Source organism: Hippocampus comes, unplaced genomic scaffold (assembly GCF_001891065.2).
Source record: "Hippocampus comes isolate QL1 unplaced genomic scaffold, H_comes_QL1_v1.1 scaffold106, whole genome shotgun sequence".
Lineage (NCBI taxonomy): Eukaryota > Metazoa > Chordata > Actinopteri > Syngnathiformes > Syngnathidae > Hippocampus > Hippocampus comes.
This window is the reverse complement of record NW_017842055.1, coordinates 707,099-719,173: the sequence shown is the minus strand read 5'-3', so window position 1 is coordinate 719,173 and position 12,075 is coordinate 707,099. Positions and strand designations below refer to the sequence as shown.

The following is a 12,075-nucleotide window of genomic DNA, read 5'->3' as shown; positions in this document are numbered from 1 at the left end:
GATTCTGCAGTCGGAATTATTTTAATGTCAGCTTTTTTAACAATTTTTCAAAAAATGCTGTTTTTGTTTTTTTGTTTGTATTTGCAATTCAAATAAAGTTGCTTATTAAAACCTCAGCATCAGTTGAGGAACGGACAAGCTCGCGTATGCGGCAGGCGTCCCGTGCTTGAAAGCATCCTGCTGCTGTCGACATTTTCAACAGGGCGCCGGAGGAGCCCCGACGCTGACGGAGCTCGTCGCCTCAACGGGGTGAACATTTCTCAAAAGGAGCTTGCGACGTTTGGCCCGCTGTCAAAAGCTTCCTGGGGAGCCGTAAAGGTGCCAGGAGAGCCGCAGCGCGTGGCAAAAATGGAGAGAAAGTGGCTCAGAGGGGCTTTAAACCATCCCGGCGGACGGCGTCCATCCCGGCCGCGGGGCCGTAAAAGTTGGCACGAGAGAGAGTTGGAACGCTCCCGCAGGAATCTGAACTCTGCCGCTACTTCGACCAAAAGGAAAAGCCCAGCCTTTAAGATGCTGGCACGCTGCCGGAGGAAAAAAAAAAACAAAAAATTCTCAAAAATGATAAAGCAGCCGTCAATATTTGAGCTGGCAGGGAGGCCGGGCCATAAGGTACCAGAGGAGGCCGAAACTCCCAAAACGGAGAGAAAAAGGCGCTCGGAGCAATCCGACTGCGAGTGGAGCCGGAACGCCTCTCACGGTACCGAGAGAAAAATCACTCCGGAGGGGCTTTAAAAACAATCGAAAGCGGTTTTCAAGAGGCAGTTAGAGGAGTGGAAATTTCTCCACCAACCTTTCAAAGGATCTGGCGGCTGAAAAGAGTTTGGCCGGGGGGGCGCCTTGAATATATCCGAGGGCTGCGCCTCCTGGAAGCATTCAGTGTTTGGGAGCCCTCGACGAGACGTTTTGCGAAACGTCTCAACGCGGCTTGAAACGACCCGGCAGCCGTCAACGATTCCTGACGCTTGCCAGACCAGCGCGCGGACTTGCGACAAGGCCCGAAAAACTGAAACGATCTTGTCAGCGTTTCCAGCTGGGGAGCTACAAAAGGTGAGGAAAGCCGAAAGTCTTACCACAGAGGCCGCAAGAGAAGGAATGCTGCTGGAACTTCTCAAAAAAAAAAAAAAACAGCTTCTTCATTCCGAATGGTAACATTGTCAGAAATGTGCCGGGAAATTCTCGCAAAATAGAGAGGAAAACGCTCCGCAGGGGCGCAAAATAATCCGGCAGCGTGGCCGTAAGGGGCCGCAACTGTGCCAGCCAGCACTTGCTGCCAAACGGAGAGAAAAACTCCTTCAAATGAGCCATAAAGTTGCTCCGCCAATGCCGGAGGAGCACAAACGTGCGCCGGAGGGGCCGGAACGCTGCCGGATCTTCTCACAAGATGAAGGAGCGTAAAATAATCCGGCAGCGGTCCACACGTAAAACGGTGGCGATTTTGGTGGAGGAGCCGCAATAGTGCCAGACCAAAATGGGAGAAAGCCGTCAAGGTGCGACCGGAACACCGTGGGAACTTGTCGCAAAAGCGTCAGGCGATCTTTTGTCACCATCGGGATGTTTCATCCGTTTGGACCAAATGTTTCCATACGTGACGCGTACGTACAAGTGAGCTCACCTCGCTCGCGCCGTCTTTGAAAGTCCCGCGCTGCTCCTGCTCTTCTGGTCGGACCGCTGGGCCGGCTGCGGGTCACGTCCGTCCTCGCCCGCCCGTTCCCCAAATGTCCCGCCGGTATCCTCCCATTGCGCTTTTGAATCCGAGCTCAGCGTCTGCGGCGGCTACCTTCGCCCCTCAGCTGACAATCCGCCGGGAAGGTTTGGAGCCGGCGGTGGGGTGGTGGGTGGGCCGGGCGGGGTGGGGTGGTGGGAGTATGCAGACCACAGATGGGAACACGCTGCAAACACGGCAACAACACGCTACGATGACACCCTGGCTTTCGGCCCCACGGTGGAAAGGCTTCTTGACACGGACATGAAAGCCATCGCTTACGCACCATTGACATGACTTTGCATCACGTTCACATGACAATAGAGCAGCCAACGACATTCCAAAGACGTTGGGTCCCCGCCGTTTATTATCACATGCGCGTGACTTGGCAGCACGTTTTGGTTGTTTTTTTTTTTTTTGTGGGCGATGTTAAATGAACCGTTGACGTGATGTGACGCGGACCGTTGGCGAAGCACTTAAAAGCCATAATTCACGTGACATTTACAAGCCTCTCAAGCCACGAGTATCTCCATCACAATTACGCAGATCGACATGCAGCCCCGCGCGTCTGTCTGTGGTGACAATATACTCAACTCGTCTGTATTTGTCGAGCGCTTTAAAACAACCACCGCTGGACATGGAGCAAAATGAGTTCATAGAACAACAAACAAACGAACAACAAAGACGGTCGAAAGCGCAAAAACAGTCCAAATAAAAATCAAGTCATTCGCTGAGTCAAAAGCCAAAGAACAAAAATGAGCTTTGAGATGAGTTTTAAAGATGGACAGCCAAGGTGCTTGCCGAACGTTGCCAAACGTTCAGTAGGCATTCATTCCAAAGATAGGGATAAGCAATGGAAAAGGCTTGATCCCCTCTGAGCCTCCACTGAGATCTCGGTACCTCTAATAGCTGACCCGGGGCACCGGGGCAGGAGCGGAGGAGCTCAGAGAGGTCACGTGGGGTCAGGCCATTTCAAGGTTGCAAAACAAAGAACAGGACATTAAAAAGAACTCTCAAATGTCTGGGGAGCCGGTGAAGGACTTCTGTGCTCCCTCTTACGGGTAGCAGTCAAGTGGCGAGCTGCAGCATTTTGGACCAACTGGAGACGCTTAATGGAGGACTCCCTGACTCCAAAGTCAAGTCCGAGGCAGTCATCCAGCCAAGATGTGACAAAAGTTTCAAAGTGCTCACCAGAGAAAGGAGAGGCTTGACTTTAGCCAGCTGCCTAAGATGAAAGAAGCTGCATTGAACAACGGCACCAATTTGCCGGGCCAATTTCAAATCACCGTCCGGGTCAAGACCCGAGCTCGAGACCGTTGGCATGTAGAGGGGCAATGAGCAATGTAAGAAAAAACAAACGTGAGGATGAATAGAAAGCTCAGCGAAATTTAATCGATGCAAGAGGGAAAAGAAAGCGAAGATGAAAACGCCGCATGCTGGTCCTTCAATATGTCACAAATAGACGATAACTCCATGGGTGACTCCAACACACATCTTAAGAGGCCACAAAGAACGTTTCCAATCAATCAACGCTCCATTTGTTGACATGAAATCACCCTGTTGTGTTTAAGACAAAGTGTTCTTTTCATTCAAGACAACAACAAAACTACAAACTAAGATAAAATGTCATTTCCCCGAGGGCAATGAAAAAAAAAAATTCTTGAACAAAACGCAAGGCAGATTTGCTTTTTTTTTTTTTTTTGCTCTTTTCTCTTTGTTGTTCCTTCAAACATTGTGTCCGTCACTAATTTCATTGCATTTCTCGGCTTCATCTTGTTATACTCAAAAGATGTGAATATATATTTACACTGTCAAAAGTATGTTCTTTCGTTTGACCGTATCGAAACCGTAAAAACAACTAAGCACAATAAGATGGAACAACTTGACATTTTAAATGATTGACATTGATGGCAACGATTTGCAGAGCTGTATTCGGTTTAGGGGGAACGTGTGGAAGTTGCGGTACAATACAAGAGACGCTTCTGTAAAACTGCTATTTCTCTGTTGAAAATACAATACAGGAAAGGCCATTTTCACATGAGCAAAAAAATGGAATTATATTCTCGAGTTGACCAACTCCAAATTGGATCCAAGTTTGTTGCTTTGATTCGAAGAAACACTGCGCTGGTTCGCGGGGAAACGAATGTAAATATTCACTGTCGACTTCACTCTTTGGAGCGAATTTGATACGCGGCCTTTTTTCCCTCTTGACCAAAGTGTCGCAGGGACGCGCTGTTCGTGCACCGCCCCGAAAGCAAACGCGAAAGTGGCACTGGCGGCAGGGGGGGGGGGCGACCACTCGCGGGCTCTCCGCGCGGACGCCGCGCTGTGTTCGTTTCAGCGTCCAAAGCCGCACGACAGTCCGACGTGTCGCTTATTGGGGCCCGCTTCCGTCCTCCGGTTGCGCTCCACTAATCGTGAACCCCTCGTGTAAAATGTGCAGCGCAACCGGAGACGGCGGGGGTTGTTTTCAAACGCTCCATAAATAACAGTTGAGTTGAGAGCAAAACGGCACCGAGCGAGACTGCTACCTTGAGATCCAAGTTTGGTTTGTTGTCTGAGCTCGCTCGAATCTCAGAATGAAACTAACGAGTCGAGGGGGCCACTGCGACTCGGTTCCTCGTGGAAACTTTTGTCTGCTGAAGAAAGGGCGAGCTCCTCCGCCGCTATTCAGGACGTGAACATCAGCCATGGCAGAAAATGAAGTTGACAAAGTGACTTTCGACGCACTGTTTGCGTCAGCGTTGACGTGACGTTGAATACGTCGCTTGGATGACGTTTGCGTGCGCCGGAACTACAAAAAAAAAAACAAATCCCATTTGCTAGGCAACCTTTGATGTCAAGACAAATCATAATCATCGTGTTCAGAATGATCAAAAGAGGATTGACACAGTGCCGCCTCGAGATTTGAGTTTAATTGATCCCGTGACCGCGCTCGTAAGCAAAACCGTTTTGTTTTCAGTTGCAAGTGATTAAAATGTGGTGAACTGATCTCACTTTCTCCTCTCGTCTTTGAAAATAAACAAATGATAAATCCTTCCCCAACACATTTGGGTCATACGCAACCGATGTTAAAATGAAGTCAAGTAAATCCAAATGATTTTTTTTTTCTCTCAAATCCGCGTTCACCATTGGAAGGAAGGGAAATCCAATTCATACCCCGCTCCCCCGCAAAAAAAAAAAAACAAACACCAACATGTGTTTATTTTTTTGCATTCAACACTATTTCAGGGTTAAGCATCACAAATAACTTTTTGCTTCGCCCCTAACCTGCAAAAAACGAAAAAATGCGAGCAGAAAGCGGACCGCGCCGAACGTTTTGTGCATCCTTGTTCTTCGGTGGCGGTTGTCAAAGCCGCTTAAAGGCGCATTAGTGCCACCAACTGGTCTTGCGCTTCCACTGCAAGGAAACCAATGCGAATTGAATATCGTGAAGGTTGCTGTCGCCACCTGGCGAGGGGGTCTGAAGTGCACTTGCAACTCAATTTCTCACTCTTATCTCAAGGGGGGGGGGCAATCGACGGCTCGTGTCACGAGACTCAAATTGAGACACTTATATTCCATGTTTTTGTGCAATCCCCTTTATTTGTTTTTTATCCTTACTTTGATTGTTTTCTTTGTTTTGTTTTTAATCTTTCTGTTTTGCCTTCGTGGGCGTTTAAGGTAAGGCAATATGGATTATATCTGTGAGCAGCGAGCACGTGAAGCGCTTTGAGACTTTTTTTCTGTGATTGAGGGCTACAGAAATCAATTTGACTTGACTTGAGTAACGCACGGACACCGACCGCGTGCTAACTGGCACTTTAGTCATCTTAAATTGTAGCTGACAATGCGCAGCAACACCACGACACTTGACAGCACCGTGTCATAACAGTTGACGTCATGCGGCAAAGGACCAGAACCACTGAAGCGTGACTAAAGGAAAGTCATATTTTGAATCGGTTGTTTTTATTCGTTTCTCTGCCGGTCCCAAAATATGTCGAAAACATGACGGTGAAGTTTAGGGCCTGGATTATATGACGTAAGAATGCATTTCTGGTTGTTGCCGAGTGGTTAAGAATGCGGCTCGCTGATCAAAGTGTCGCAGGTTTGTCGGCACGGATTGACGTTTGGACACGGATCGACGACGAGGTGGAATGAACGCGACGTTCCAGATGTTGGAGATGTTTGACATCAGTGGGATTAATTCAGATTTGCGCCGTCATCGGACAAATCGCTGGGGCGCTTTGTCAAAGACCCAAACGTTAATTTTTCGTCCAAACGTCAACAGTGGAAAAGTCGAAATGGGATTTGGTGGCATTTAGTACCAGGCCGCGTGACTCCAAAATGAAACACGATGATCTTGACAAGGTCTTATAAGGTAGAGCTGGAACCGGGGAGCATTAATGACCATGTCCAAATACAATCAGATGCAAATCATTTTCGCGTGGGAAGCTTTCAGTTCAGAGAATGATTTGTGGCCGCTGCGTTGTCTCGTGCCAGACGAAAACCACCAATTTGGGGGGTTCGTGAATTCTCCATTTCATCTTTTTTTTTTTTTTTTAAACATGGGGGGTAAAGCGTTTTTTTTTTTTTCAGTTATTATTCGCTAAACTTGAAAGGCGCTTATAGATAAAATGTATTATTATTATTATTATTATTAATCCAGCCTTTTTTTTTTTGTTTGTTCTTTAGTTCCCAGCATTAGCAAAGCTAGCGCAACACCTTGTTTTTGAGAGCATAAAGGCCCACGTTTGAGACCTTCTCAATTTCATTTCAAAGTTTGTTCTGAAGACATTATCCAAAGCCGAGCTCCAATGAAGTTGGGACTTTGTGTAAAAACAGCCCCGAAGAGGGGCAATTTGCACATTTCTGGGGAGCCGCGCGGCAACGATGACGCGAGGGGGAGCCTGGCGTGTTTGATTGTGAACTTGCCCAGCTGTTCATTTCGGACACGGTAGATTAGGACCGACGGATTGATTAAAAAAATCATAATAATAACGTGAGTACATGTTAAACACTTAAATACGGTACAACCGAACTTGGTTTTGTTCCCGCTGCCTTTTTTTTTAAAAACACACGCTAGCGTGCATGCGTCCGATAATACGATGCGTCTTGTGCATGTGTGAAATACAGAAATAGCGCCCGTATCTGACAGTACGCCTTTTAATACGGTGCGCCGTACGATCGTGAAAATACGGTACAACGCAAAGAAATCCAGACATAAACCAGGACAAAGCAAAATAGACGGACAGAGTGCAACAAGGAACAGATGCCGGACCCCAAAAAAACCAAAAAAACAAAGGGGGTAATACAAAAAAGAACAAATGGGAAAGTTCAACAATGGTAAATGACTCCAGTCCTCAACTTGATACGAGGAAACACGAGCAGAATAAACAAAACGGCGCAAAGAGATGCGAGGTCAAAACTACACAGATGAGAAAAGGAAACAAACAAGAGAAGCAAATTAAACCACTCAAGTTTAGTGTGACAGAGACAAAAGACAGATGGGGGAAGACCCCCCCCCCAAAAAAAAAAAAAAAAACATAAGCTGAACTGCCCAAATTTAGCAAACCGAACGGCCGAGAGACGAGGAAGCGAAGAACCGGAATGTTGTTTATCATCCCCCCCAAAAATTCTGGAATAAATTGGGATATACAGCAGCATGCAGCTTAGAACTATTTTCCACCAAAAAATGGGGGTTGCCCATCCACCCCCCCAAAAAAAAAATAAAATCAGTAAATGCTCAAGAACCCACTTATTTTCAATGACAATCATAAAGTGTGGAACTTAAGAATTTCAAAATTTTGAATTGAAACGTTTTCATTTTGGGCAGCACGCCGAACGACCAGTTAGCATGTCGGCCGACCGGTCAGCATGTCGGCCTGGCGGTGCAGAAGCGCAGGGTTCGATTCCGGCTCCGGCTTTCCTGTGCGGAGTCTGCATATTCTCCCCGGTGCTTGCGTGGGTTTTCTCCGGGTACTCCGTTATCCTCCCACATTCCAAAAACATGCACCATCGGTCAATGGGACACTCCAAAATTGGCAACTAGTTCAGGGTGTCCCCCGCCTACCGCCCGAAGACGGCTGGGATGGGCTCCAGCATGCTGTCACTTGGCTTTTTTTTTTTTTTTAACCATTCCAATTTGTCAAGCTTCGCAAAACTATTCAGTGCGATGTGTCTAATTTCCAAGGCATTTGTTTTCACTTGACTGGAACTTTAAGAACAGGGACGCCGAGGTTTTTGTTTTTCGTCGCGCCGAGTTATCCGAATGTGCTTATTCCATACGTCGGCGACATCACACAAGAGGGAGTGATGTCGAGCTCCATCCATCACGGCTGTGATTTGGTGCTAATCGAAGATAATCCCAGCTACAATTTCAACTTGGATAGCTCCCTAATTGCTTCCATCCCTCGTGCGAAGGGTGAAATACGAGGCTGTCGACGATCCGATCGGCTCTCCCCGCGAGGTCGTTTTCAATCAAGCTGGCCGGCTCGCGCCAAACGGTTAGCTGTGTTGTTTGGCTCAAACGCTGATGTATTGTAGCCGTTGAGGGCTAGCGCTAGCCAGTTAGCCGCTGAGTTGGTCAACTTTTACGCTCGTCCGCATGATGTTCAACGCCGCTTGTCGTTTTCACGTGTCGCGTTCTTCACGTTTCACCGTCGCTCAAGAAGGACGGACTGAAACAGCTCCACAGATCGCCGGCGGGAAACTCATCGAATGAGCTCGGGCGAATCGACTCCACTCAAGTTCGATTCTTGGAAATTGCCTGAGGTGTCGATTGGTTTCCTTCATCTCCTGTGAATTCGGACTAATCATCCACGGTTTGACGTGATGGCGGTTTACGGTCCGTTTTTGTGGGGCCTCCAAATGCTGACACGGCATTTTGACTCCACACATTTATGATGACCCTCAAAAGTGTCTTCCTTCTGTTGACTTTTCTGGTTTGTCACGTAATAGTGAAAAGAAAAACAGGGAGAGGAGAGTCGCTGATTTCCTTCCTTTACTTTGTGACCGTGCTGGTATTTTTCATTTCTTTATTTTTGTGCGAGTGAGCTTTTTTTTCTTTCACCGCATCATTTAGACTTGATCCAAAAGAAAACCCTTTGCATAGCGGCCTTCACTTATTCTTACAAAATGTCAAAACCAGACCACAATCCCAAGCCGTTAATAATTTATTTTACTTGAAATGAAGTGTTCTTGGTTGGCTTTCGAAATGAGGGTTTTAAGGCAGGCTTTGAGATTCATGAGAGTTTCCGGAAAAGCTTCGGATTTCAAGGTAGGGTTTCCAAATGCGAAAAGCATTTGGAAGTTTTTGCTGTGACTCGGTACTCGTTTTGGAATGAAAACAAGCTGCATGTGTGCGACGTTTTCACAATTCAGCGTTTTCAAATCAAACTTAGCACTGAGGCTCAAAATGACCTTTTGCATGAGAAGCAGTTTTGCTGATCAATGACTTCATATGAGGAGCAACTTTTTCATTTTGAGAAGCAATTTTGCAGGTTAATCCCAGAGACCCGAAGCGAGGATTTTATCAAACGGAACATTTGAAAACACCATGCAACAATCGCTTTCCTCTTTTCTAACCAACATTTTTCATTTCTTAAATTCACGTTGTGAATAAGAGCAAACCTGATTTTCTTGTCCATAAACATTTTCAAGTGGGCCATTTTCGAACACAAAATAAAATTCCGTTCAAATGTAACATTTCGAAATGGGTCCTCGAAAGAAATTATCGGTACATGTATTTATTTTTAAAGCAAACATCTACTGTCGTGTCATTTTGACCTCAAAAGTCAATACTGTGGAGTGCATTTGACACACACACACACACACACACACACACACACACACACACACACACACACACACACACACACACACACATGCACACACACAGCAGCAGGGCTCGCAAGTGCGCCCAAATGATCGCCAATCCTCCAAAGACGCACAATCCGACCCGTGACCTCTGCACCGTCAAGCGGACTTGCTGACCAGTCGCCCGCCAGGACGACTCGCTTTCAAAGTTTGCGATTTCCCCCCCCCGCCGTGTTCGACGGGCGAAGGCGCTCGACGAAGAGCGATCGAGTGTCTGGCGAGGATCGCCGCCCGGTCGCGCGTTGCCCGGAGCCAGCCGGCCCCAAAGAACAAAAGCGCTGCCCAGCCACACTTTGATGAAACGTGTTTCCAATCGCGTCAAGCGAGCAAATGTTTTTCGTTTAGCTCTCGCCAAACTCACCTCGCGAGCTAATGAGCTAAGTGACATCTGCTGCAGTCCTCGGGCCTCGCTCGCACGCGCGCGGGCGCGACATCTGATCCGCGCCGTGAAGTCAAATCGCACGGCAAGTTTGAATCGACGTTGATTTGAATCAGGACAACTTAAGATGGCTACAAAAGCACGACCGGGTCATGTTTTTTTCTCGTGTCAACCCGTGTGTGTTGATTTCTTGTCCGCTTCTTTGCTTGTGCGCACAAAGCGGTGACTGACGTGTACGCGTTGACGAGTGTGTTCTTGCACGTGTATGAAGTCAGGCGGCGGTCTGGATGTTTGGAGTTTATTTTGCTAGCTCGCGACGTCTGCGTCAACAGACCACAACAGCTCGGTTCCACTTTTAAGGCGATTCGCTCCAAAGCCAGCCGCGGGTTGACAGACTTCTAAAGCAGATTAGGCTTTCAAATAAGGGTGTCCAGGTCGGGTTAGGGTTTACACAAGGGCCCGCTTGGGGTTCCTACGGAGCCCCAGATGTGACATTTAAACAAAAAAAAAAAAAAACGACTTTGTGTAGTCACTGTAACTGGAATGCATGCACGAGGAACCACTTTTGTTGGCATCAACTGCTACATTGTGTGCACAAAATGGTTCGAGAGTGCTCACGAACTCGTTGCTTGTGGGCATGAAGTACAGCAGTTACCGGGTGCGGGTCGATTGAAGAGCAAAATCGAACGCGCCTTCTTTCGAAGTTGAAAGTTACGACAACGCTTTTGCCTACAAAACAGCACCTGTACCACTAATAAATAGTTTCTAGCAAGCATCTCTGTTCCCCGTAAATAGTGCGTGTGAGCACTATCAGCAACTCTTCTTCTCGAGTTGAAGTGAAAACATTTTTGAGGCCAGTTTTTTTGATTTAGATTTTTTGAGTTGCCAGCGTTCACGGAGGATGTGAACGCGGCGAGCCACCAATTTATTTCTAATGCGTCTTGACCACAAAATGTTCCGTCACGTGACAAATTTACGTTCCAGGGTCTGGACACCATAAGATTTTAAATAGTATTTTTTTGACCTGTTGGTAAGATTCACAACGTTTCGACACGCTGGAAGGCAACTAGATTCCGCTCCATTCTTTTTTGTTATTTATTTGGGGGGAGGGGGGGGGCATTGACCGAAGATGACGGTTTTGCAAACATGTCAAGACCGACGCTGATTTTGCAAAGTTGCCGTTTGCTTCAATGCAAAAAAGAGACAACACGAGTCTCGCGTGAAGCGTGTTGAACTTTTAATCGACGAGACTTTTGTGACACCCCAACAGGGATTCGGTTTTGAGTCTCTACATTTTATTAAAAACTCATTTAAAACAAACCTTAAAATATTTGAAAGATAAATAAAACAAAGAACAAAAGGGATATTTCGTCTGTGCAGAAACAGGAAGGACAACACATTAAAGCAATACCGTAATCGTGCTTTTCATTTTCCGACATGAAAAACAAAACAAAGAGGCAAAACAAGTAAAGCGGCTTTGTTTCACATAAGAGTCGCAAAAGACTTCACGAGCCCCCTGTTGACAAAGGTCGGCGACGTCCCAAATCCAAACCGCCTCGCCAGGCAAGGGAAAAATAAAAGCCCATTTGGGAAAAAGAAGAAAGAAACCTTGAGAAAGGACCCCGGATAAGGGGTCGCCCGACTGCAATGGATGCCTCGATGGACAACATTTCACACATCTATGATGTCAACGCAAACAGCATGACAGTCCATTTGAGGACTTGAAGACGTCTGCCTTCGAGGCCGGGCCCAGTCGGTCGGTTTGCAATTTTCCAAAGCAGCATGAGTTCACTATCACGAACAGATTCAGAGTTCTCATTGAAGTGGAGTCCCACGGGATGCTGTTCGGAGATTTTATTTCTTATTTATATTAAAAGGCTTGTCTGACGCTCATCCTCCATGTTCCCTTCGACTTTTTCAATGGAGTCCCACGGGATGCTGTTCGGAGATTTTATTTATTTATTTTAAAAGGCTTGTCTGAAGCTCATCCTCCATGTTCCCTTCGACTTTTTCAATTAAACAAAAATGGATCCCAATATTAATGTTTTGAGTGTTTCAAATAAAACAATAACAAAGCATATCTAATAAACATCGAAAATAAAATATTTGCTTTTTGCCAATACAGTGATACATAAAA

The 12,075-nt window shown here is 46.6% G+C and overlaps 1 protein-coding gene across 2 annotated transcripts in view; it reads right to left on the bottom strand.

The window, feature by feature from the left end:
* asip1 (agouti signaling protein 1) overlaps positions 1 to 4,433 on the bottom strand; it is a 10,628-nt gene extending 6,195 nt beyond the window's left edge. The window contains exons 1-2 of one of the 2 annotated variants that reach the window (XM_019860505.1): positions 4,234 to 4,433; positions 1,613 to 1,889 (exon numbers count right to left, since the gene is read on the bottom strand). The gene's annotated coding sequence lies outside the window, so the exon portion shown is untranslated. The remainder of the gene's footprint in view (positions 1 to 1,612; positions 1,890 to 4,233) is intronic. The other variant, XM_019860504.1, reaches the window with a different exon arrangement.
* Positions 4,434 to 12,075: the final 7,642 nt, after the last annotated feature.